General features: G+C 39.3%; 1 protein-coding gene across 3 annotated transcripts in view; it reads left to right on the top strand.

The window, feature by feature from the left end:
* Positions 1-25460, top strand: part of klhdc8b (kelch domain containing 8B) — a 272795-nt gene that overhangs the window by 27444 nt on the left and 219891 nt on the right. For 2 of the 3 annotated variants that reach the window (XM_082518061.1, XM_082518062.1), the window contains exon 2: positions 16930-17001. The exons of the other annotated variant lie outside the window; for it this stretch is intronic. The gene's annotated coding sequence lies outside the window, so the exon portion shown is untranslated. The remainder of the gene's footprint in view (positions 1-16929; positions 17002-25460) is intronic. 3 annotated transcript variants of the gene reach the window in all.

The raw sequence follows: 25460 nt of genomic DNA, 5'->3' as shown, positions 1-25460 counted from the left end.
ATCGTCTGGTACAAACCTTGCCCCCCTTTAGACTCATTCCTGTTCACTTCCATGTGAAATAGGACAGCTGCCATCAGCCTTCAGCAAGCTGTATAATTTAAACATGGTATAAGTTAAAAGTTCATCTGCATATTTTAATACAACCTCTGGAGACTAACTGCAGATTTTCTCTGTATAACCCAAACAGCGATGGATGGAGCAGCTACAAAGTTCACTTTTCTGTTCAGGTGCTTTGATGAAGGACTCCTCCTCACTTAGTCCCAGTAAAGGTTTTGCAGCCCTACATTTTTGGTGCATCACCTCCTTTGTGACTGTGCCAGCAACCTCCAGCAAGCACTTGCCATGTGATGGGGAAAAACACATCTTTCCTTAGTGACTTGAGGTTGCCAGGGATCAGCCGTCTAGTCTCAGACTTGTGTGAGCCTCTGTAACTATGTACAATCTCTTTGTAAAAAAATAAGCTTGTTCAAGACAGGGTCATCCCCTACGTCACTACACATAGCATGTGTTATAGATTTAGTCTGTTGAACACTGGTGACTGGCATTTTGAGTACATAAAATATATATATTAAAAAAACAAAACAAACAAACAATCAGGTGAGCAAAGCATAAGATCTGTGCAGCATGAAGAGGTGAAATTACCTCTGCTCTCCTCCTGTGACACTAACTGTGTCTTCTGTGACTACAACTTTATTGACATCTGCATTAACACATGGCAGAGATGAATGTAGAGCTAGGAGACGGGACCATGGGATTGCACTACTTCAGGGTTGGTAGTGAGTATGCTCATGGCATCAGCTGGAGAAAACATCAGACTGCAGGATCCCAAAAATAAACTAGTTTATTATTAGATGACAGATTTCTTTTTTTATTAATTAAAGGGGCCAGAAAGTCATTCCTTCTTCTTCTTGCCCATTTTAACACGTAAAGTGAGAGGAACAACTTACTGCCGTGTTCTAAATCTGTATTTATGTATTTATTTTTGGTATTAGCTGGCCTATAGCCTTGTAATTATATATGTGCCGACCTAAGAAACTAAATTATAATTACACTATCAAAAAAAGCTCTATTACAAACAGGTACAGTGAAGAATGCAACCAGCACATCACGAAACATGGCTTTCTAAAAGCTTGATGTGCTTGTGTTGGAGCAAATACTTTTGGAGGACTTTGCTTGATACAGATGCAGTTTGTTTCAGATGCTCACTTAATATTTTGTTTGGCTTCTATTTTCCAGTGTTAGTACCCACTCTCTTCACGAGTACCTCAGTGGGTACTTTGGTATGTTACTTCTCTGCCATGCAGCATCCACAGTATTGCTTCAGCAAAGCAGTTATTTCCAATTTGTCTGAGCCAGATCAAAAAAAGCAGTATTAATGTATTAGTACGCTACTGAAAGTCACAGGGTTGGCTTGTGTTTGCTTAGAGTAACGAAAATAGCTGGAATGAAAATCCTCAAAAATTCAGCCCTCTATCAAACCCCCCTGGTGGTATTATAGGAATGATTCAGTGTATAATGCAGGAATCCAATTTAACACCTCAGAGAGTACTAACAGCTCAACACTAATGTTTCCAATGCAGCCCCAAAGGAAATAATATCTAAGTTTTCTTGGCATCTAATGGAGTTTGCATGTCTGTATAATTTTCGTGTAAGATTCTAGTTAAAAATGCTTAATTCAGCTGTACAGGCTGGGACTGCAGTCATGACAGCTGGCTCTGCAGAGGACTCAATGCATGGACCCAGGATGACCGCTACACACCCAGATGCACCACCTTTTTCAGTAGCAAGAGCTCACGGAGTACAGTACATTACCCTTTAATCTTTGAACAGTGGAAAGTAAATGCCTGTGATTAGAGCAGAATGTAGCTGGGAGAATGTAGACATCAGAATTATGAGGACTAGACTTTTTGCAAATGAATTTTGAGCATGTCAGCCTACAGAGAAAATCCATTGCATCAGGCTTTCGCAGTGATTGAACCTGTTGGGCATTGCATGCTATGTGGTTGCTTAAAAAATTGTTTTTCACATTTGGTGAAATAAATGCCAATATATACATTCCCCTGAATCATGACAGGAGAATAAAAAAGGCCAAAGATGCAATTAAGTTGTTGCTTAATTTTCTTGAGTCTCGTTAAATGCAAATGACTGAAAACTCATTGAAATGCATGACTAAAGTCTGTGGTCATGCATCTGAAGATTTTATGTATCTATTGCTGCAGTGGTAAGGCCTTTCAAACATCACACAATATGATGAATATCCTGTAGAACTCTGATTATATACTTGACTCATCTCATGCAGATGATAATGCCTGTTTCTCCCCTCTTCACCAAACAAACCTAGAAGAGTCTGTTAAGTCTTTCACAAGCACCATTTTGTGCTGGATGATAAAATGATGGTGGTCTTACCTTATGTAATAAAACTCACGCAATTCATGCGCTAGTTGAGATTCAAAGTTTGTACTTTGGTCTGACAGCGGTCACCAAAGGTCTGAATCACCTTGCTCCGTGCGGCCTTGACTGTTGTTGCTGCAGTTTGATTCTTTGTAATTGCAGTCGAGGCAAATTTACTGAACTTATCCACCATGACCAATAAACTGTGACGCAAATCTTCTGAACAGCCTATGCACAAATACTCTACAGAAAACAGTTCCAGGTGCAGATGTCTTAATGGAGATCAAAGGACCAAATTAGTGCCAATTTCCCACTGCGAGTATGGAGGTAAGATATAATGTAGGTGATACTTATTCATCATGTTACGTTCACACCAGTCGGAAATTTCCAAGCTAACAGCTAAGTTGAGCTTTACTGACACTGCCACACATCACAGTTGTGCACCTTAATTATTTAGTAGACTATGTTACCCTCACCTGCTTGTACATGTAGAAGTGTGTGTGTGTGTGTGTGTGTGTGTGTGTGTGAGATGTGGGGGGAGGATTCTGTGTGGTTGCTGCTTGTTGGACTGAGGCCAGCTGGAAAAATGTACCAAACTGTCCGAACCTATTGTACATGATTTAATACTTAATTAACAGATAATACTTTGTTTACCTAATCCCACAAGTGTTTCTCTGAGGGTCTGGATACACCTCAGCTCAACAATACTTATTCTATTCTCCGAGGCAGACAGGGACACTTTCACAGACAAAGACTGAGCCTCTGCAGCAGACTCAAAATGCCAGCCACTGTGATAATGGCCACATTATGTAACTGACACAAGATCTCTGTGAGGCAAAGTGATGTTTTTTCCCCTCTCATCATCTTATTTGATCAAATGTCCTCCAGTCTGGCTTGAGTTTAAGCTTCCTCACCAATTTGTTCACTGAAGGATGGAAACACAAACCAAATGACTGTTTGATTTTTAAAGAAGAAAAGCGTTATGCTCACTGTTCCCTGATCTGACGAGATAGTTTGGGCAAAGCAGCGCTGTGAAAAAAACACCATCTCATTAGTTCTCTTACACTTGCGCTGATATGTGGTGAATGTGTGTTTTCACATGTATCCTGTCCAGGGCTGTGTCACAAGATAAGATCAGCTATCTATCTTTGGCAGTGCCTTCAGTCACTTATCAGTCATACATGTGATAATAAAAGAAAATGTTGCTGGGGTGTTTGGGAGGAGAGGGGCACATGTAGCAACCTGAGCGACCTAGTTGCTGGGCTATACCTAGGACTGTAATCATACTATTTTATTAAATTACCTATGAATCACATCAGTAGCCCTTCTGCTGACATTGTATAAACATTACAACAATCATTGCAGCCATGATTATGTAACATAAGCTAGAATGTGAATGTGCAATGAAAATGAGAGAAAAAATTCTCAGAAGAGAAATGAGACATGGGACGAGAACGTGGAAGTGGGGAACCAAAACACAATGTACGTCACATTTAAATTATGGATAACAAGCAGCATCAAATTTTCAGACTGAATGTGGAAGAAGAGCAGCAGGCAGGGAGAGAGAAGAGCAAAAAGCTGTCTGTGATTATTTTTGGGGTTTGGGGTGGACTTGACTATCAACCTATTGTTCAGCACAAGAGAAAACAGCCCTACTGATGAAATAGCCATGAGGAAATTAAAAGATTTTTAAGTATTCATAGTAGAGTGCGAAGGAAACAGCAGCTGCTGCGATTACGTGCCTGTCTCAACACACTTCACAGTTTCTGCATGGAGACTCTCCAGCTCTGAATTGTGGGAAGTGAAACATAAACATATTTGACCTTTTTGTTGCACAAGATGTCTCAAGAGGTTGGCACACATCCTTTGTAGAGATGAGATCTGCTGGCAAGAATCAAATGACTACTCTTGATTTTTAAGCAATTATCACTTTCTGCATGTGTATTATGTGTATTGTTTCTCTGATGTGGACCACATCACGGTCCAGACTTTGAATCCTTGAAGTTGATGTTTTGGTTGCTGCCAAGTTAGTGTCTCAGAGCCAAAGGTGGCCGTATTTCAATAAAAGACTGGAATGTTGACAAGCTTGAAAAACAGGCTGCATTCATGAATGAAATAAACAAAATCATGTGTAATACACAGACACACTTATATCCACTAATTTCTAGAAAAACATACGGAAAGACTCATCCCTCCATCCTCCACCATCCACCCATCTTCTTCCGCTTATTCAATTCAGGCTGAAGCATATCTGATTGTGAAGTGGTGAAATATGAATCCTGCTTCTGGGTCTAAACTACTCTGCATTTATTAAGGCTGTTGTGTTTTTAAAATATTGCAGTGTTTTATATCTTGTTCTATTTAATCTAAACAAGCCCCTAAAAAAGTCAGTGATCACTGTCAGCTGCTCTCTGCTTTTATTACCACTTTTTAAAATGTTGTTAACTCTGTAGCTAGCCACCAAGTAGCACATCATTATATACCAGCTAGCCCAGTTTCAGTAACCCTACAAATGTCACTGCTGTGTAGTTTTCTGTCTTCATTTATGTTGGAAGTGTTTGCAGAGCTTTACGTTTTAGTTTTTCAAAATTCCCTCACTCAGAACATTAAATATCATCTTTAGATGGAAACTAGCGAGCTAACTTCCTGCTAACTCCATCCTGTTTCCCATGATTGCCTGGATGTTAATTGTTACACCTGGTAGAGCAGCCACACTGATCACTTTATTACAGATAAAAGGATTTTGACAGTTTTTAATTCTCAGTGATGCCACAGTGTTTGTTTGATTTTGGGGCCTGAAGAGGAGTTTTGACCCTTAACCTCCTAGGACCTGGCGTCCACATATGTGGACATTGCATTTTGTGTTATTTAGACCAAAATACTAAATTTTGCTCTACAAGGGCCTGATATCCACTCACGAGGACATTATACTGCCACTGTTCTATCAAAGTTTTAAACGAATATCCTTATATGTGAAGCATATAAGGCATACCATGTTTCATTTTACCCACATCCTGTAACAGGTTAACTGTTGAATTAGAATGGCTTTTTCCTCTTCCTATCCTTTTAGTTTTTGTTGTTCAAGCGTGAGACAAAACCCTGTCCTTGCTGTTATATTTAGTTGCAACAAAGTTCATGAGCACTTCTTTAAATAGCTAAACCTCTTCCCTAAACCTCTAAGCTTCTTGTTCTGTCTAAAGATGCATGAAGAATACCCTGCTTTTCTGTTCGCCAAATTCTTTCTCATGTAAAAATTCTCTCTGTTTGAAAAAAGTGGGACACTGAACGGTGTGAACGGGAGGATTAAAGATTCTCAAGACACAGATGGTGGAAGATTTTCTCTTTTAACCTTGCTGTGACTTTATCGCTGTGGTTGACTTTAAGACCATTAATACAAAGGCCTGAAGGCTTCATTTGTAAAAAACTACTGCTGTTCACTTTTTGCTGCTTTTTTTAAAAAGAATTTTTGGCCAGACAATAAGTGAAGCTTAGATTTCAGGCATATTTCATCCTCACAGTTCCCAGTTTAATATTCTAACCTCCATTGCGGTGCAAGTCTTTACTATTTATTGAAATGTAACAATAAACAAAGAAGACCAGAGAGGCCTGTTGACTGATTTGAAGTTCTACCCCGTTTCCTGGCTGCAGTGCTCTGGAAAACATGTTGTGTTACTGTCATATAATTAGCTAAAGTGTGACTGCATATTAACCCTTTTAACCCTGGGGCAGTGGTGGCTCAACAGCCAAGCTCTGGCCAGACGGTTGGGGGTTTAAACCCCAGTACTGGCAAACTGCCCCTAGGGCCCTTGAGACCCTCAGCTCCATCTGCTCCAAGCGCGCTGCACACAGCAGACGCCAGATTTCTAACAGTTGCAATTTACCGTTCTGTGTTAAATGAATGCTGTAGGTACAGTGTAACCTCAAACCCCTCTGAAACCCTACGGCGTAACATGATGTGCTTGTATCTGGAAAAACAAAGAATAAAACCCAAACTTAACCACAACAAAGATAGGGGACCCAGGAAAAAAGTCCCAGTATTATATTTGTTTCTATTGTGTCTGGCACTGCAAATAAAACAGCGGGACACATCAGCATGTTAATTAAGACTTAAACACTACGCAAATACATGAATGCTGCAAACAGCATTGGCCACTTAAGTAGGTTACATTGTAGGCTCTACAAAGATTCACTGCAGAAGGCTAAATCATCCATAACTGGTAAGGCTGGTGCAGTTTTCTTTTGTTGACATCTCTAAGTTGAGCTTATTTGATATTATACTAGAGTATAACTAATTAGGCAGCTCATTCTCTTTCTCTTGACAATACTTTCTTTAAAGCTACAACACATTATTGGGTCACCTTTATCGTGTGTTCAGGTGAGGTCAGAGGTCAAATGTGACATGATATTTAGATGCAAAATATGTGATATTTAGCTATTTTACCACTATCATTTCCTAAATGTTGCTAATAGAAACAAAGGCAGAAGAATTTTAAGCATAGTTTCAATAATAAAACATATCCCGGACAAGCCCCCACTTGTCACAAACCATGGCTATGGCAAAAACCCAGAGATGCATAGGAATGTCTTCCAAAACGATTTTATTTTAAGTAAATAAAACAGAAAAAAGAAACCTATTGTCAAAAACACAAACTATGGTGTGTGTAGTTAGTACCATCAGTGGTGTGAAGGAGTGCATGGGTGGAAAAATGGTGTATGTATTGTTGTTAAATGCAAGAACCAAACCAAAAGCAACCAGAATCCAACAGGGTGTCTCAGGGAATGAGCAGCGCATAACCATTCTCTACAGGCTTTTTATGGAGCCCTAGCACACTGGGCCCAGGTGTTGCCAGTGTCACTAATTGTTAACTCCAGCTCTACCAATGCCTGCAAACAAGACACAAGTAGGCCAAAAGGAAGGCAGGGTGCAGTAGGTCATCACACTATATAGAGCTATTAAAACTATTTTTCTTACTGTCATTGTTTGTATTGACCACAAATAGATACATATAGAAAAGATGAATGGGGATTCTAAATATCACGTTACTTTGGACCTCCGACCTGTTCTTCAAGCTCAAATAAGGTCAAACTTTCACAATTTTTTTAAATGAAAAATCTTAAATTACCTTTAAAAAGAATAAAGAAAACAAAACAAATGCATACAAAATACAATACTGTACATAGATTGAGCTTTCTTGGTGGAGGTTTGTGCTCCGAGTGCTCCCTGTTACTGTAATGATGATGAAGATGATTTTAGCTGTGTTTCAGTAAATAATAATGATAATAATCTCAGTAAGCCTGCCTAATTACATAATGATTACTTAAGGTTCATTCATGCAAAGTGTTTGCAACATAGAATAAAGCCGATTACCACACTTTGCAGTGACCCAGACAAGAGGGTCAAGCAGGCAAATGGCCATCGGATTCCTTCACTGTAGGGGAGGAAGGGTTTAAATGATCATGTTCAAGCACTCAGCTGCCTTCAAGCATTCACTGTGTTAATCCTGAGTCAGTAACAAATGTGACTGAAATTCATGTCAGAAATCAGGCAGAGATTTGACATTCATCTTCACTCCTGTTAAACTAAGAGCTGCCACAGATACCAAGCAAACCACTGGGACCAATGCGCCTCAGCATTTTGATTTTAAGCAATTATAATTAAACTTTATCTTACCAATGTCGTTATTTAAAACCTACTCCTCTCCGTGTTATCACGATAACCTCCAAAAGTTTATCCTCCATTATTCCTATTTTAAAATACTAGTGCATACATATTTAGCCTCACTGCTGTGAGGGAATTCTCTTGTGACGTGGTTTGATCAGCTGATCAGCTCTATCTGAAATGTTCCCTTTTTACAAATTTGCATATCAGCAAGACAAATTTCTCTTGTCGTGGGACAATCCAACAATCAGAATACGCAATAAAAAGAAATGGATTTTCTTAACAGATGCAGGGGAATGCAAAGACAGCTGGAGATGGAAATCCTCGTGTTGTGATTATGTTAAAGACATTTCAGAAAAAAGAATAATTTATCTACTTTTTGGTTGAATTGCAAGGGTTGCTGAATAAGGGAACTTCTCCTATGGCAGGCTAAGGATGTTAACATCAGTATCTAGTCCATCCAGCTTGAGTTTATGGTGTGTAAGTACTGAGTGGAACTAAGGGTCGTATTCTTCTGTCTGTTTTCTCAGTAGCAGCTGTCATTAGCATTTATCTACATAGCAGTCACATACTTCTCAATTTGGTGAGTAACATTTATTTTGCTAAGGTAATCTAAAAATTACCTTAGTCTTGGTTATTTAACCACTAATCTTGTCCCTCCAGTGGCTCCAATCCTCTGTCTGATTGAAGTTTTTGGAATAATCTACTAGTATTACTGTCTGTTGGCTAGTCCCAGAGCCTATTCAGAACCTCTGTTATTTCAGCTGGAGTAAAAAAATGCATAGGGGTAAAAAACAAACAAACATCTATTTATAAAACCAAATGATAGCAACAGGTAAAAAAATGAAATAAATAAATAAATACTTGGTACAAACATTCCCAAGGTATACTTAATAGAATTGCAAAGGCAGTAATTGTATCAGAGGAAGTGATATTCACAACCTCCATTACTTATTTGGAGCCTTGTCTTTTTGGTTGTTTGTGCCTTCCCTGGCTTACTCTATGGACACATGGAATAAAGAGAGCAAAGGTGTCATAATGCAGCCAGTTGTAGTTTCATATACTTTTTTGGCTTAAGTTAAGTCCAAACGTACAAGAGTGTTCAGTTTGTTTTAAAGAACATCCCTGCCCACATGAAAACTGTCAAGAGACACAGTAACATTTGGTGATATAATCCTAACCAAAACAGCATTTACATGATTCTCATTTACTAACATCACATAAGATAAAATGACAAGAAGAACAAAATAGGCTGGTTTCCATTCCACGAATCTGACTGCAATTTTGCGTGCACACTTTTTTGTTGTGCGAGGCAAAAATATTTCCACATGCAGAAGTAAATGAGAGACATTGTGTCAGACGGCAGGCGCAGCTGTTGCAATTTGCAAAACGCCTATGGTATGTAGAGCTGGGCAAAATCTTATCATGATACATTTTTCATATCAGCCAATACTGATCTGCATTGTGATATAAATCACTAATTCTGTCACCCTCCTCGTTTATGCTGAGGCTTATATGAATCAAATGTGTGACTTGACCACAAATGCAATGTGATAGCAAAGTATGACACTGCTGTCTCTCTACACTCAGCTGGAGGAGAAATGTTTAAGACACAGGAGTTGGATCATTTCCTTTACTCAGGCAGTTAAATCCAACATTTGCGACTGTGCTCATTGGCGTTTCGCCCTTTACATTAAGTAGGCTTTTACATTCATGATAACACCGTGTCTCTTATCCGTCATAAGGCATGGTATGGGAGAAAGTGCTGGGGGCTGTAAAGTCTTACATTGTTCAGCTGTGCAGCATTGGCTCTTTTTCAGATGGCAAAAAATGCTTTTTGGTATTACATGCTGTTGTGGAAACACGCTTTTGACACACATAGCAATGTATGCTAGTCTATTTCTGTCTGACTTTCTGTTTGTTCCTCAGGAACGTTATTTTCAACAGTGTCTTCGTCTTTTGAGCCCTGGGCTGAAAAGACGAGGATCTGTTGGGGTGTCATGTTCAGTAACGCTGTCGCTTGAATTTTCATTAACATTTCCTTAACTTAACCTGATTTAACTCTGACTATATTCCCTCCTTGCGATTGGTTCAGTGTGGCACTACTCTCATTGTCATTAGCCTTTTGTGCTGTCTGTTAAAACGGGGGTGGAATGAGTTCTGTCCAGTTTATATTGACCATGTCCTCATATTTTATCATTTTATTGCCTAGTGCTCATGGTAAGGTATGTTTATTTTCAAAAGGTAAACAGATGAAAAACTAGATAAACCACTTGGAAACATTTTAACAAAATGCGTTGTCAATCTAATGCTAACAAATGTAAACCTTAGCTTGAATTGTTTTTAGATGATATCATCCAAAAGCAGCAAAATATTTTTATATCTCATTAGTTCCATAATGCCATTTCCTAATTTCATGTTTTTTTGTTAGAGGAAATGGTAATGAACTATGATAAACCATTATGAGGTATTTGCTAGATTAATATGGGCTACTGTTAAAAAATTTACCACAAGGATCTAATCTCCATTTCTGCTATTGTTATCTAAACCGGATTTAGTTCAAGATTTAGGAACCTAATGATGGCTTAAAGTGTGAAAAGACTCAAAACTCCATGTGCACATGCAACGTGATCTGTGTGTATCTCTGCGTTTATCATTCTTTTAAGTGAGCATCAAGAATGTTACACATGACATTAGACATTTGCATTCACAGGAAGCTTTTTGGAAGCAAACATGATCAGATTTGTTTGGTTGAATATTGAAAATTTCTGCTTAAATGATCAGTATTTATTTAAGACACATTTATAAATGTTTGTTTTTATTTTTCTTGCGTTCACATTGCGTTTTATTTGTGCGTGGATTGGAATACTCATTTTAGGAGTCCTCAAAAATTACACATAAATCTCTGTACACATTTGTAAATCTTCAGTTATGCTTGTGGATCATATGATACACATTTGTCACCCTTTTGAGAATAAATTTGTACTGTGCGTTTGGTTGCAAGACACTGTTGGTTTACCAACTGTTCCTGCTTATTCAGCTCAAACACAGACTATCTCTCGATTTAACTCTTTGTTTTTTGGCATGATGGGGGAACAAATTTCACACAGTCTGTTGTTGCGCCTGAAATGCTGCGACCACTTCACATATATATTCGGTTACTATAAAAAACTGTACTGTTATGTTTATTTCAGAGTTTTGGCTTTGACTTGATTTTATTACATTTTTAGCTAAGTTATTAGACTTTTCTCATCTTGCATAATATAAAAGAAATCCTAAGCTTTGATGAAATCTTACATGTCCTTATTTATTCACAGCTGTATGTTACACTGTGTTATAAACACAGTGTTATTTTAAGGTAAAGAGCTGCAGGGACTGGAAGAAGGAACACAGCACACATGTCACATCTGCAGTCTTTGAAGCACACCGTTTGATTTTATTCAAGGTTCAAAGCAAGTACTTTCATTCATTATTTAAGTATTTTACAATTGTGGGGTCTAAATGTAACTGACCTTTTTTGTTCTTTTGTATAAACTTTGAAGTTGAGTGTAGCAGTTTAGTTCTTGGTTTCCAGTGATCCAGTTTCCCTGGAAAGCTTCCATCTCATTTATTAAACCATAAAACTGCTTTTTTAAAGAGTTTGAGAGGGTAAAGGCAGAAAAATTTTGTAAGTGCAGCTTTAACTCTTCTGTTAAATTACTAACCCCTAAATCCACAAAGGCAAATCAAACTGATTCAGGTTTGAGTTCTGTAACTGTCATATTCTGCTTTCACTGATCCAAAAATATTTAATCGAGGGGATTTGGTGCTAGCTTATCAGCCATAACAGCTGTAGCAAACAGCACCCCACTCAGGTCTGGAAAAACTGAAACACAGAAATCATATTGTCTCAGTTTTTTCTTAGACCCCTGTGAGCTTGATGAGATAGTGATGTAGCTGTGTAACATGCAGCAATCAGAATTTTTCATAGCTGAGATGTTCTCACTGCAATTAACATTATTTGTGGCTGGAGGCTGAACTGCAATCAAATGAAATTTATTTGGTGTTTAGTGGTTACAATTCTGTTGTTGCTCTGTTGCATGAGTTCCAACATAAAACTCCGCTGCAGAACAACCGTGGATGTTGTTTAAGATTTTTATAATGATTAAAAAATCTATAACACAAGCTTGCATATATCTGTAAAGCATACACCTGTATACTAGTAAGAGCACATCTGCCATGTAAGGTGGTTGCTTGCCATCTGAAGCAGCTTGCATTTAGTGTGTTGCCCAAGGACACATGCTGGGGTTCAAACCCACAACACTGTGAATAGTGGGGAAAAAAGAGTCAGAGCTGAATAAGTGCTGCTATGCAACTTTTCTTTGTACCTTCTTGTGGTTCCAGTTGTCCTTATCTCAACAGCAGCAGTAGCAGCGTAGCAGCAGTTTAATGACTTTGTTGGGGATGTACTGAAAGTATCCCCTGGAGGTTTTTGGCAGTATGCCGCTGAAGTCACTGTAGTCTCAGAGGAAGTTTCCCACTTGATGATTACACATATCTTACTAGAGACCTTTGGGCCAACTTCCACAAAGTCTTTTCCTGTATTTAATGTCTATTTTGAATCTGTGCCCAAAACCTGCCTGTTTTTTTTATTTTTTTTTTAGCATTTCTTCATATGAAAGAGTTTTCTGTATTTTTACTACTGCACAGCAAGAAGTAACTTTTGATGGTTGATTAGGAAAAGCTTTCCAAATTGTAGAGAAGTACAGTATAAAACAGTGCTTACATTGTGGTCACAGTGTTAATTCTGTAACCTGAACCTGTCAATCAAAGAGGTTATGGCGTCACTGGTTTGAAAGTGACCAGACCCATGCCAAGTATTTCAAGCTTTTTTCCGTACAACTTTTCCAAACAAGCCATACCTGTCACTCAGAGCATGATAACTCAGGCCTGTTGTAATGGCCCTGGCTTTTGGACTGCAGGTTTTGAGTTTTCTTGGATTTTAAATTCTTGTTTATTATTTGATGTTCTGTTTGGTTCTGAGTTTGTTTATAATTTCGATTCGATTTTACTGTTCTTTCAGATTTTTTTTCTGTTTATTTTCCAGTTTCTATTCTGGTGTGTTAGGGTCTTGTCTCTGGTTTAGTCACTGACTTCCTGTTTTATTTTGGTAGCTGTTTGTCTAAACCTCTGGGATCTCTGATGTATTTCCAGTTCACTTTTGACCTAAAAACTCTTCAAACATTGCAACTTTTGCAAAACTAGCACTCTATAACTGGAAATTAAACACCAACAGCTCAATATGGTTTATGAGAACAAATAATATGATAATAATACTCACACATGTTTGTATTCTGGTTTTATAGCTGTCCTTTTTTGTTGCTAGGGCCCTGTGAGATTTGGGCAGATCTGCAGGCTGCGATTATATTCTCATGTTATTCAGATGTTATTTTAATTACTGACAGTTTTCTCTTAAATATGCCACTGGCAACATTTTGACATAAACAAATATTCATAACACATTCAAGGTAGAAAAGGGGACACATCTCAGGCGTGTGGTGGTGAAGCCTATGCTACGCTGCCAAAAAAGCTATACACTGTAGGGCAGAGTCAGACTTGTATTTTGACAAATGATTTCATTGAGAAAGATTTGCACATTTTCACATTTTCAGAAAGAAAAAAAAACAAAAACAACAATCCCTGAAGACATACAGTGCTGTAAATGTTCTAAAATTTTCCATGATTCTTTGCATGTAGCTGCAATGCAGTTATTGTGTTGCTAGTAGGGACAGAGCACCCCAGGGAGTCCTGGTCATAGTCACATCTGCCATGCATGCTCTAACACGACACCATTCACAGCTGATTACCACAGAATTTAATAATCTCCAACAGCTGAGCATTGGGAGAATGGTATGTACTATTTTTGGTATTATATAATGAAACAGCTCAATTAGATGTGTAAATGACATACCTATGGTAGTTCAAAGAGAGCCAGTTTACAAATTGATAATGTCTGGGCTTTTGAGCCATCTTTTTTGTCATCATTAGCCACAGCATCAAAGGAGAGAGAAGAAAAGAGTCTAAGCAGACAGAGATGATGTTTTCTAGTAATAAACTTTGAGCCAAATCAAATACATTTGCATAACTTTGAGTTTGCCATGTCTGCTGTTCTCCCTGGTAGACTCACGAGAAGTAATGCAGAGCCTCAGCAAGGTTTTCTTTTTAGAAATGGAGGAAGTGGGGGAAAGTTTCTATGATATGGCAAGCTGTAGATGTTAAATTTAGTCGGAGGCATTTCATATAATATCTCACCAAACTACTTTCCTCATTGCTTAGGAAAATGCTTTTATAGTGTCACAATAACGCAGCTCGCCTCCCAAAATCAAGGGAGACTAATAGTAAAATAGAATTCTTGTTGTTTATGTAGTTGCCTTTATAACCAGTGGGATGCCAAGGCAACACAGAGCTTATGAAACTGAAAACATACACACACACACACACACACACACACACACACACACACACACACACACACACACACACACACACACACACAGGCAGGCATCAAAGACAACAAATGCTTTCATCTGCTTGAGATAGAGTTCAGTTGCTGTTTCTGCAGTGACTCGTTCGGTTTAGCCCTGCTGAATGCATTCAGTATTTTCACCTGAATGTGAGGCATGAAGCAAAGGAAATCTGTCACTGGATAAATGAGAGTTGATATGGTCAAACCCTTTAGGCTGGTATGCCATTCTTTTGCATTTCAGTTTATGTAAAAGAATTAAAAAGTAGATGCTGAATGTTTAATCTTGAGTTTTAGTGGTTTTGTTTATTTATTTTTAACTTGACTCACTCGCTGTTCGACCTTGTTCAGTCTTTAAGCATGAAAATCATCTGACTCTTAATGCAGCATTTAATATAATGCTGCCTGACCTTTTGCTGCTGTAACAACGTCAGCTCTTTCAGGAAGGCTTTCCACAAGGTTCTTCCTGAAGTGCAGCTGTGAGGTCAGACACTGATGGAAAGACGAGAAGTCAGGAACATGAAATTGTCCAAAATGTCTTGGTATGCTGAAACATCAAGAGTTCCTGTCACTGGAACTAAGGGTCTGAGCCCAACTCCTGAAAAACAACGCCATACCACCAAACTTTACACTTGGCACAGTGCAGTCAGACAATTACAGTTCACCTGCCAACCACCAAACTAGAGTTGGATGTCCCGAGACCGGTCTTGGTCTCGAGACCGGTCTCGAGACCACTTTTACGTGGTCTTGGTCTTGTCTTGGTTTCGACGGACTTTTGTCTTGGTCTCGGTCTTGATGTTTCGGTCTTGTGTTCTCAAATCGACATAGTGTTCGGGAGATTTCAACCATCAGCAGAGCCGGGGGGTGGGGGGGGGGGCTTACTGGGCTTAAGCCCGGGTCATTTTTTCGGAAGCATGGGGTCTTTTGGAGTGTAATTTGTTAGTTAGATGCCTGACTGACAACTGTATAAAACAAAAACAACACACGAAGCACAGAGCGCACTGTCGTAAATTCCCCCTAATTTTGGTATGATCCGAGCTCAGGCACTAGGCGACTGAGCACAGCACCCATGTGAGCGAGGGGGGAGAAGCTGCTGCCTGCGAGTTTGCTGCAGACAGAGGAGAGCTTAAGTTTGACCAGGTACCAAAGCAAATCATTCGTACTGAACTAATAATGTAAATATGAGGGTGTATCACAAAAGATTGATATCAAACTGATCACTTGGTTGCGTTACTTGCTCTTCGAGTGAATCAACAAATGGATAAATAAAAAGCTGAACAGCAATGCTGATTCTTTAGAGAGTCTTTTTTTTCCAACAATATCTTTATTTTTTCTTTTTACATTTTAATGACTTACAAACAGTCCAACATTCTAAATACTACATGAACATACACTCCTCTCAGACAGCAAAAAGAAAACAAAAAAGTAATCAGATTTATTACTCCGTTAAAGGCCTGAATTTATCATTATCCCAAATCAAATGTTATTGCCTTCAGTCCTCGTCCTGATTTTCTAGAGAGTCTTAGCTTGCATTTCATATTTTCAGTTGTTACCCTCCACGGCTAAACAAACTCTCTAAATCGGTTTCAATTGTGTACTGATGAACACAACAAATGACATAAGGAGCTTCTGAAAAAACTCAGGTAGATGTTATTTTATATATTATGCTTTGGATGTTGTTCAGTATATCTATGCAAAACAAGAGGAATTTCAATACACAGCAGTATATTCACAATTGAAACCAGATATTTACATACACTTTAGGGAGAAAACATAAAAACTTTTTTTTACTGTTATACATCAATTTAGAGTAAACTTTTGTTTTAGATAAATAAATGTTGAAATATCTTTTGAATTAGTTAAATGTCAGAATAAAAAGAGGGAGCTGTCTATTTTAATCACTTTCATCAAATTTAGGAGTACATATACACTAAGTTTATTGTTAATTAATAAGAAAACTCCAGAGGATTCCATTCTGAGCTGAAGAAGCTTCTGATAGGTTAGTAGAGTCCATGTGAGTAAATTGGTGGCACAGCTGTGGATGCATATAAGGCAAAACACAGAGCCTGTTTCTTTGACATGGGAAAATCAAGAGATGTCAACCAAAACACCAGGAAAAGAATTGTGGAGCTCCATAAGTGTGGCTCAAGTTTGAATACAATTTGGTGCTATTTGCAATTAAGAAATACAGATAGTTTCTCTCTTTACTCTTAAAGTTAACAAATATGTTTTTTATATTTATCAATCTAAAAAAATAAACATTTACTCTGATTTGATGTTACAATTAAAAAATTGTTTGTGTTTTTATCTGAAGAGTATGTAAATATCTGGTTTCAACTGTATATTTGATGATGTTGGTGTTTGGCTTGATTGTCAGCACAAAGAGGGAGAGAGAGGAACAGAGAGGGAGAGAGAGAATGACGACAGAACAGAGATGGAACAAGAGCAGGTGAGACACACATGTTAGTCAAATGGTTGTTTGCCAAAACTCATCAGAACATGTATCTAGTACCTAGTGTTTCTTTTTAGATAGCATTTGTTACTTTTCAAATTCTATATTTATTAAGTTATGCAGGCTTGTTTGCACAACAAGGCTAAATAATTATATAAACTTTTCTCAATCTAAATATTGTACTTTGGTAGAATTAAAAAATAAGTGTAGTGCAGGTCTATGATGATTTTTAGTGCTACTATCATCTAGTTCTGATTCTGGTTCTGTCTTGGTTACTGTTGTAGTCCTGTTTTAATTCTGGGTCTGGTTGAATTGGGGTTTAGTCCCTGTGTCTTGATACAGGCCCGACTTTGTTCTGCCTTGCTGCTTAATTAAAAAACTAGTTTAAGGTATCCTGCATATGTATATATGTGTGTGTGTATATATATGTGTGTGTGTGTGTATATATATATATATATATATATATATATATATATATATATATATATATGTATATATATATATATATATATATATATATATATATATGTATATATGTGTATATATATATATATATATATATATATATATATATATATATATATATATATATATATATATATATGTATGTATGAATACCTCAGGCAGCAGAAACCCAAGAAAGAGGAGGGAGACGAGGAACCATCATGGAAGGACAGAGCCCTGCACGGTATGTACCACCGGCAGATAGAGGAGGTGGCTGATATCCAGAAATCCTACCAGTGGCTGGACAAAGCTGGACTGAAAGACAGCACAGAGGCACTAATCATGGCAGCACAAGAACAAGCTCTGAGCACAAGATCCATAGAGGCTGGGGTCTATCACACCAGGCAAGACCCCAGGTGCAGGCTGTGTAAAGATGCCCCAGAGACAATCCAGCACATAACAGCAGGGTGCAAGATGCTAGCAGGCAAGGCATACATGGAACGCCATAACCAAGTGGCCGGCATAGTGTACAGGAACATCTGTGCCGAGTATAACCTGGAAGTCCCGAGGTCAAAATGGGAGATGCCCCCAAGGGTGGTGGAGAATGACCGAGCTAAGATCCTGTGGGACTTCCAGATACAGACGGACAAAATGGTGGTGGCTAACCAACCGGACATAGTGGTGGTAGACAAACAGAAGAAGACGGCCGTAGTGATCGATGTAGCGGTTCCGAATGACAGCAATATCAGGAAGAAGGAACACGAGAAGCTGGAGAAATACCAAGGGCTCAGAGAAGAGCTCGAGAGGATGTGGAGGGTGAAGGTAACGGTGGTCCCCGTGGTAATCGGAGCACTAGGTGCGGTGACTCCCAAGCTAGGCGAGTGGCTCCAGCAGATCCCGGGAACAACATCGGAGATCTCTGTCCAGAAGAGCGCAGTCCTGGGAACAGCTAAGATACTGCGCAGGACCCTCAAGCTCCCAGGCCTCTGGTAGAGGACCCGAGCTTGAAGGATAAACCGCCCGCAGGGGCGTGCTGGGTGTTTTTTTTTTTTTATGTGTGTATATATATATATATATATATATATATATATATATATATATATATATATATATATATATATATATATATATATATATATATATATATAAGTCATTCTTTTTTGAACAAAACTCAAAACAGACCATAATAATCTTTCAGTCATTTTTACCCTCACTTAATTTCCTTTCGCTGCTCAGCTCTCACAAAGTGGCTCAGTTATGCTCCAATCACTCCATATTGTGGCCAATCACATGCGAGGATATAGGACAATATCATTATGTGAAAAACAGAGAGGGTGAGAGACGCGACAGTCAAGTGGAGCATCCGTCTGTCCTCTCAGTAAGTGAGTGAGACAGTAGACAGCGGTGAGGAGGGCTGTGCGAAAGCAAAAACACATAAATATGCCTGACACCCGTTGGTCTTGGTCTCGTCTCGACTCGGTCTCGGTCTTGGTCTCGTCTCAACTTGGTCTTGGTCTTGTCTTGGTCTCGATACCCTCTGGTCTTGGTCTTGTCTTGGTCTCGGATTAGGCGGTCTTGACTACAAGTCTACACCAAACCCAGACTCGTCCTTCAGATTGCCAAATGGAGAAGCGTGATTCGTCACTCCGTTCAGCCGGGATGTGTCACATGGCCCTCTTCCTATTGAAAAAACAAAAGTTGTATCTAAGATGGCCGACTTCTAAATGGCCACCATGGTCACCACCCATCTTAAGGAGTTTGCCCCCTCACATATACTAATGTGCCACAAACAGGACTTTAATATCACCAACCATTCCCATGTTATTATGGTGTATTCATATAAATGACCCACCGTGTTAGTTCTTTTTTAATGAAAAGAAAAACTTCACAAATTAAAGTGCAGTGGCAGTTAAACTGCAAGTCTATACATGAAAATGGGTAATGGTCACCAAACCAATCAACCAAACTGTCAGGTATCACAGTATTTTCAATACAAAACCATATCATTCTTTTACATGAGAGTGTATTTTAAACTGTCAAATAAGAGAACAAGTACTGAGCTGAACTGTATGGCAGCTGCTATAAAGATGTTTTTTTAATTTTTTTAAACTTGGCCCTGCCCTACTGTACCTCTAGATTAAAGTTCCTTTGTGTCCATCCTAGAGTTTTACTCTCTGAACTTACTGTTAATTTTGAGGAGCAGTTGATTTTCACAGTTAGTAGAGCTCATCCTTGATCGTTTTGCAGTGAACAGTAGTCCAGCACAGCTAAAGAGACGCTCACAGGCAGCTGAGGCAGGCAAGCCAGTGTTAAGTTTGAGAGAAAGTTTTTTGATGTGTGGAAATGAATTCAGCAGATCCATCTTGTCCGAGACACAGGCAAGGTACCCATCCAGCTCTCCTATACCTTGTGGCCTTTTGGACTTCATTGAAAAGAAGAAGTCTTCTTCATCTGATGAATGTTGCTTGACTTGCTCCACCCCAGCCTCTGCCATCTGGTCAAGGTGTTGTCTCACATAGATCAGACCTATTGAATGACAAATACACAACACATTAAATATTTCTGACATTTAATTTTGGATAAATGAGGCAACAAGAGTTTATTAAAGTGCATGAATTACAAAAACTACAGTTTGTGTAGAAAGGTGCATGTTATTGTACTTTATTTAATTAATAGTTTGTTTAGTTAATTAATTATTGAAATTCATAAGAAACGAACTGATTACGGCATGATATTAAATTATGAAATCAGACCTGCTTCTATGATATCAGGCCTGTCAGTCCAGGTGGTCTTGAACTTCAGAAAAAGGATTGCAGCAGCAATCAGTTCAGGGTCTTCCATCATCCCACCAAAGTGCTTTTTGACCCCATCCTGAATGGCTCTGATGAGTGGGAGACACATTTTAGTGGAGGTCTCCAGTCTGCTAAGTTTAACTTTTAGCTGGAAGATCACAGGAAGGAGCCACCCCATGTGCGTATTCGTCTCTGACTGAAGGAGTCTGACTCAATCAGGAAAGCAATTTCAGCTGGACTCAGCCTGTATGACATAAAGCAACACGATTTTTAGTAAATTACCTTCAGGCATAGATGTGGAATGTAGAGCCAAGTATGGACATGCATTTTAAAAATTCAAAAAAAGGTTTGAAAAACAAATAAGTGAGCTAGCTCCAGCATTGTTTTCCACCTGTGTCATTTATGTCATACTTTAGAAATAAGAAATAATACTCACATTTTCACTTTGAATTCTTCACAGACATTCCTGATAGCATCCTCCCCCTTCTCTTGTATGAGCCGTATGATTCTCTCCAGAGCTATGTATGTTGAGTTCCACCGAGTTTGATTTGGCTGGATGAGCTGGAACTTGCATTCACTTTCTACAATTTCTGCTGCCATGTAGGACCGACCTGACTTATTCTTGATTGTTTGGCATTTCCCAAAGGCTGCTCGTGATAGCTGTTTGTATGCATCATTCATCTCTTCTGCCTTGACAGCATCTGTTGTGACGACTGATTGTCCAAGGTCTCAGAGCTTCCGGTATGATGGCGCCTGTGTTTGGCTTTGCCGCTGCCGTGTGCAGTTTGTCACGCTCTTTCGTCGTGCTGTTTTTCTCTGCTCTGCTGTTTTCTATTTGTATCAATGATGTACTGGCTGCCTTGGTTTATGATCGTTTGACGCTGTTATCCATCCGATCTTCAATGATGGCTCAAGATGTCTCATCCTCCTCCTCCTTTGGCACTTTCCATCCTCCGCCAGTGGATGGATCCTCGGCCAGCATCCTCAGCGTTCCCCGCAGACCACGGAGAAGGAGAGGAAGAAGAGCAGGTATCCAGGTGAAACTTAGGCTTTTCTGGCGGCGGGGTCTGACTGGAAAGCGATGTCGAGCGTGCTTTGTTACCTATGCTCAGAACAGCTCCATGGAGAGGAATTTGTTTCCCACGTTCCTGCTTGGATATGCCCGGCTCTCCGAGACCGTGCTGCCTCAGAAGGGTTCATCCAGACTCTCCTGCTGACTGGCTTTTCATCCCCTCGGTAAAGTGGAATCTATGAGCGTGAAGGCTCAAACCCCGAGTATTTACGTCCTTTAACTCGAGCCTCTGCGAAAAATGATGCTTCCACCCCGCTGAACATGGTGCTTTTTAATGCCCGATCATTGACTAATAAATCGTTTGTTCTTAACAATTTTATATCTTCTAAAAAACTGGACTTCTTATTTCTGACCGAGACCTGGCAGCGGGACTTGGACTATTCGTCTCTCATTGAAATGTGCCCGAACGGCTATTCCGTCATCAGCCAGCCTCGGGGATCTGGTCGTGGAGGAGGTCTCGCGGTGGCGTTTCAGGGCCGTTTCAACTGCCGCTCAGTGAAAGTTGGACACTTTCTTTCCTTTGAATTACAGCTTATTAAAGTCGGAAGTAAGGATTCTTTTTATTGTGCTGTGGTGTATCGTCCACCCGGCCCAAATAGCTTGTTTTTATCGGAGTTTATCGACTTCCTGTCCTCTACTATGAGGTTGCCCAGACTGCTTCTAGTTGGGGATTTTAACATACATGTTGATGACTCCGACCTCTTTGCCAGAGGTTTTATCAAAATTATGGATTCTTTTCATTTTACCCAGCATGTGTCCGGCCCCACACATAACAAAGAACACATGCTGGACCTTGTTTTTACTTTGGGTTTGAATATTGATTCTATTTGTTCTGAGGACATTTTTATCTCTGATCATCACTGTATTCTTTTTAACATGTCTTTTCATGAGCCTTTGTCTCCTGTTCACCGGACAATTATCTCGCGCATCATAAATTCCTCCACAGCGGAGAATTTCTCGGATGCTTTTAATTTAACACTATCTCCCGCAAAATGGCGTTGATTTCTTAACAGATCTATTTAATAACCATTGTTTTTCGATTTTAGATGAAATCTGTCCGGTTAAAATGAGACCCGTTTCTGTTTCCAAGTCCTTACCCAGGCTAAATGACAACATCCGCTCCATAAAACGTGATTGTCGTAAAGCTGAGCGCTTATGGAGGAAAACTCATTTAAATGTTCATCTCCTTTATTTAAAGGATCTTTTAGCCTCTTTTAACAATGCAATTAGAGATGCGAGGGCTGCTTATTTTTCTCATCTGGTTGCAAAGAGCAGAGGTAATCCTAAGGTATTATTTGACACTATTACTGATATTATTACTCCTGCTCCACCTGCTGCCATTATTTCTTCTAATGAAGACTGCGAAACATTTCTTTCTTTCTTTCTAGAAAAAATTAGTAATGTAAGGAAAAAATTGTTCCCATCAGCATCTGCATTGTCAGTTCCTACGCCAGCTCGGCCTGTCGTTTTAGAAAGCTTTTTACCCGTCTCACTATCAGAGCTGGAAAAAATAGTTAATGCAACAAAAGCATCCTCCTGTTCACTCGACATTTTACCTGCATCGTTATTCAAAAATGTCTTCCACTCTATTGGTCCCTGTGTGCTCACCATAGATAACTCCTCACTGGGATCTGGTAAAGTCCCTGCTTATTTTAAAACTGCTGTTATACACCCCCTGTTAAAAAAGCCTATGCTGGACCCATCTCTCACTAGCAATTACAGACCAATCTCAAAAATACCATTAATTGCTAAGATATTAGAGAAGGTTGTGGCTAAGCAGCTTACAGCAGTTTTAGACAAACATAATATCTTTGACAAATTTCAGTCTGGCTTTCGTAGAGCTCATTCTACTGAAACAGCCCTTCTTAGAGTTTCCAATGACATTCTGATGCAAAACGATGCAGGAAAGTGTTCTGTACTCCTAATGTTGGATCTCACGTCGGCCTTTGACACTGTTGACCATTACATTTTGCTTGAAAGGCTGAAATAGTGGGTTGGTGTATCTGGGTCTGCCTTAGAGTGCTTCTCCTCGTATCTCTATGAACAATACTTTTCTGCGGCAGTCTCTAAGTACAGGTCATCTTCCACGTCCCTGTCCTATGGTGTGCCACAAGGTTCTGTGCTGGGGCCCTTATTGTTTTTAATATATCTACTTCCTCTCCAGCATATTTTGAGCCCCTTTGAGGACATTCGCTACCACTGCTACGCAGAAGACATCCAGCTATATATATATCTTTTAAACCTGAAGATGTTTCTAAGCTGCAGATTCTAAATGTGTGCTTAGAAACCATCAAAAGTTAGATGGCTGACAACTTCCTCCAACTTAATGAAGAAAAGACTGAAGTCCTTGTATGTGCTCCAGACAGACATGTACCTAACATAATGAATGCTCTTGGTCCTCTTTCAACATTTGTGAAATCCTCTATCATGAACCCTGGAGATAACCTTTGATTCTGCTCTTACCCTCGATGTCCACGTCAAATCTCTGGTTCGGTCATGCTTCTATCATTTAAGAAACATTTCTAAATTGACCCCTATAGTATCTCATACTGAACTGGAGATTGTTATTCATGCATTCATTTCATCACGATTGGACTACTGTAATTCACTGTTTACATGTCTAAACAAAAACTCCCTGGAGCGTCTGCAGATTGTCCAAAATGCTGCAGCAAGGCTTCTGACAAAAACATCGAAATACTCTCATGTAACACCGTTGCTTATACAGCTGAACTGGCTCCCCGTTGAATTCAGAGTCCATTTTATGATTCTGGTTCTGACATTTAAAGCTCTTCAAGAACAAGCACCAGCGTACATCATTGAACTTTTACAGCCCTATGCCCCTAGTAGGTCCCTGAGGTCTTGTGACCAGGGCCTACTTGTTATTCAGTATACAAGACTGAAAACCAAGGGTGATAGAGCTTTTGCTACTGTGGCCGCCAGACTGTGGAATTCTCTTCCTCAGAACTTGAGATCTGCAGACTCAGTGATTACTTTTGAAAAACAGCTAAAAACACATCTTTTTAAAATTGCATTTTGTTAACTTTTGACTGTTTTTGTTTTATACCTTGTAAAGCACTTTGTGATCTTTTATCTAGAAATGTGCTATATAAATAAAATTTTACTTACCTACTTACTAAATTTAAAAGGTGGCATGTATACCTTTGATGTGGTGGAAGCTGGTACTCAAGACCGCCATCTTGCTCCAGGATGGTGAATGTGTCCAGGTAGTCTGCTTTGGTCTCTTCAGAAGAGTCTTGATCTGACTCTGACTCCGCTTCCTCAGGCTGACTTTGTTCACCAAACACACTGAATACTTTAATAAAGTTCGAGCCACTGTCTGTTCTCGTTCTTACTACTTTTCCCCTTATTCTGTATTAACAATGAATGCCATCAAGGGCACCAGCTAGGACATCAAAGGTGTGGGACCCTTTCAACCTCTGGCAAGGAAGGCAGCAGATCTCCTCTCCAAGGTTTCCTCATCTATCCAATGAGCGGTGACTCCTATGAAACTTTGCTGGTGTGCTGTCCAACAATCTGTAGTGGTGGCAACATGGCTTACTTTACTGAGGTGCAACATCAAAGTTTTTTTCATCTGATTGGCAGCTCCCTCTATTGTGGTCCTGAGAGTGGGTCTGGAAATGACTTTGCATTGAGGATTCAGTGCCAACAAAAGTTCTTTAAAAGAAGGTTGTTCAACCACAGTAAATGGATGAAGACCTTCACAAATGAAATTAATCATGAGCTTGTCAACCTTTGCCTGTGATACTCATCTGTTTGCACCCAATGCCATCACATCACTGATTTTTGCGTGCTTTCTTGGGGGTTCTGGTTGCTCCAGGGCTCGCTTCCGCTTCGCTATAAAGTCACTGAAGGACTTCAGCTTGGATGGATGTTTTCTCTGTTAACAAATTTTTAAACAATCAGCATATAAATCAATTTTGTTTTCATTAAACACACCAAATTTTACATAAAATATTTTCCCCGATAAGTCCCTAATACATAGCTACCGCTGGTAAATTATACCATTATACCTCGTGTTTTTTTTATTTTATTTGACAGTAACAGAGGTTGCAAGTGTTAATTAACAAGTAACAAAAGTCAGCTGTCTTTGACTAATCTAAGGCAAGTGAGCGCTCTGTTATTCTTTT

Source organism: Aulonocara stuartgranti (genome assembly GCF_965226115.1).
Source record: "Aulonocara stuartgranti genome assembly, chromosome: 20".
NCBI classification, from domain to species: Eukaryota; Metazoa; Chordata; class Actinopteri; order Cichliformes; family Cichlidae; genus Aulonocara; species Aulonocara stuartgranti.
This window is presented reverse-complemented; position numbering and strand designations above follow the sequence as displayed.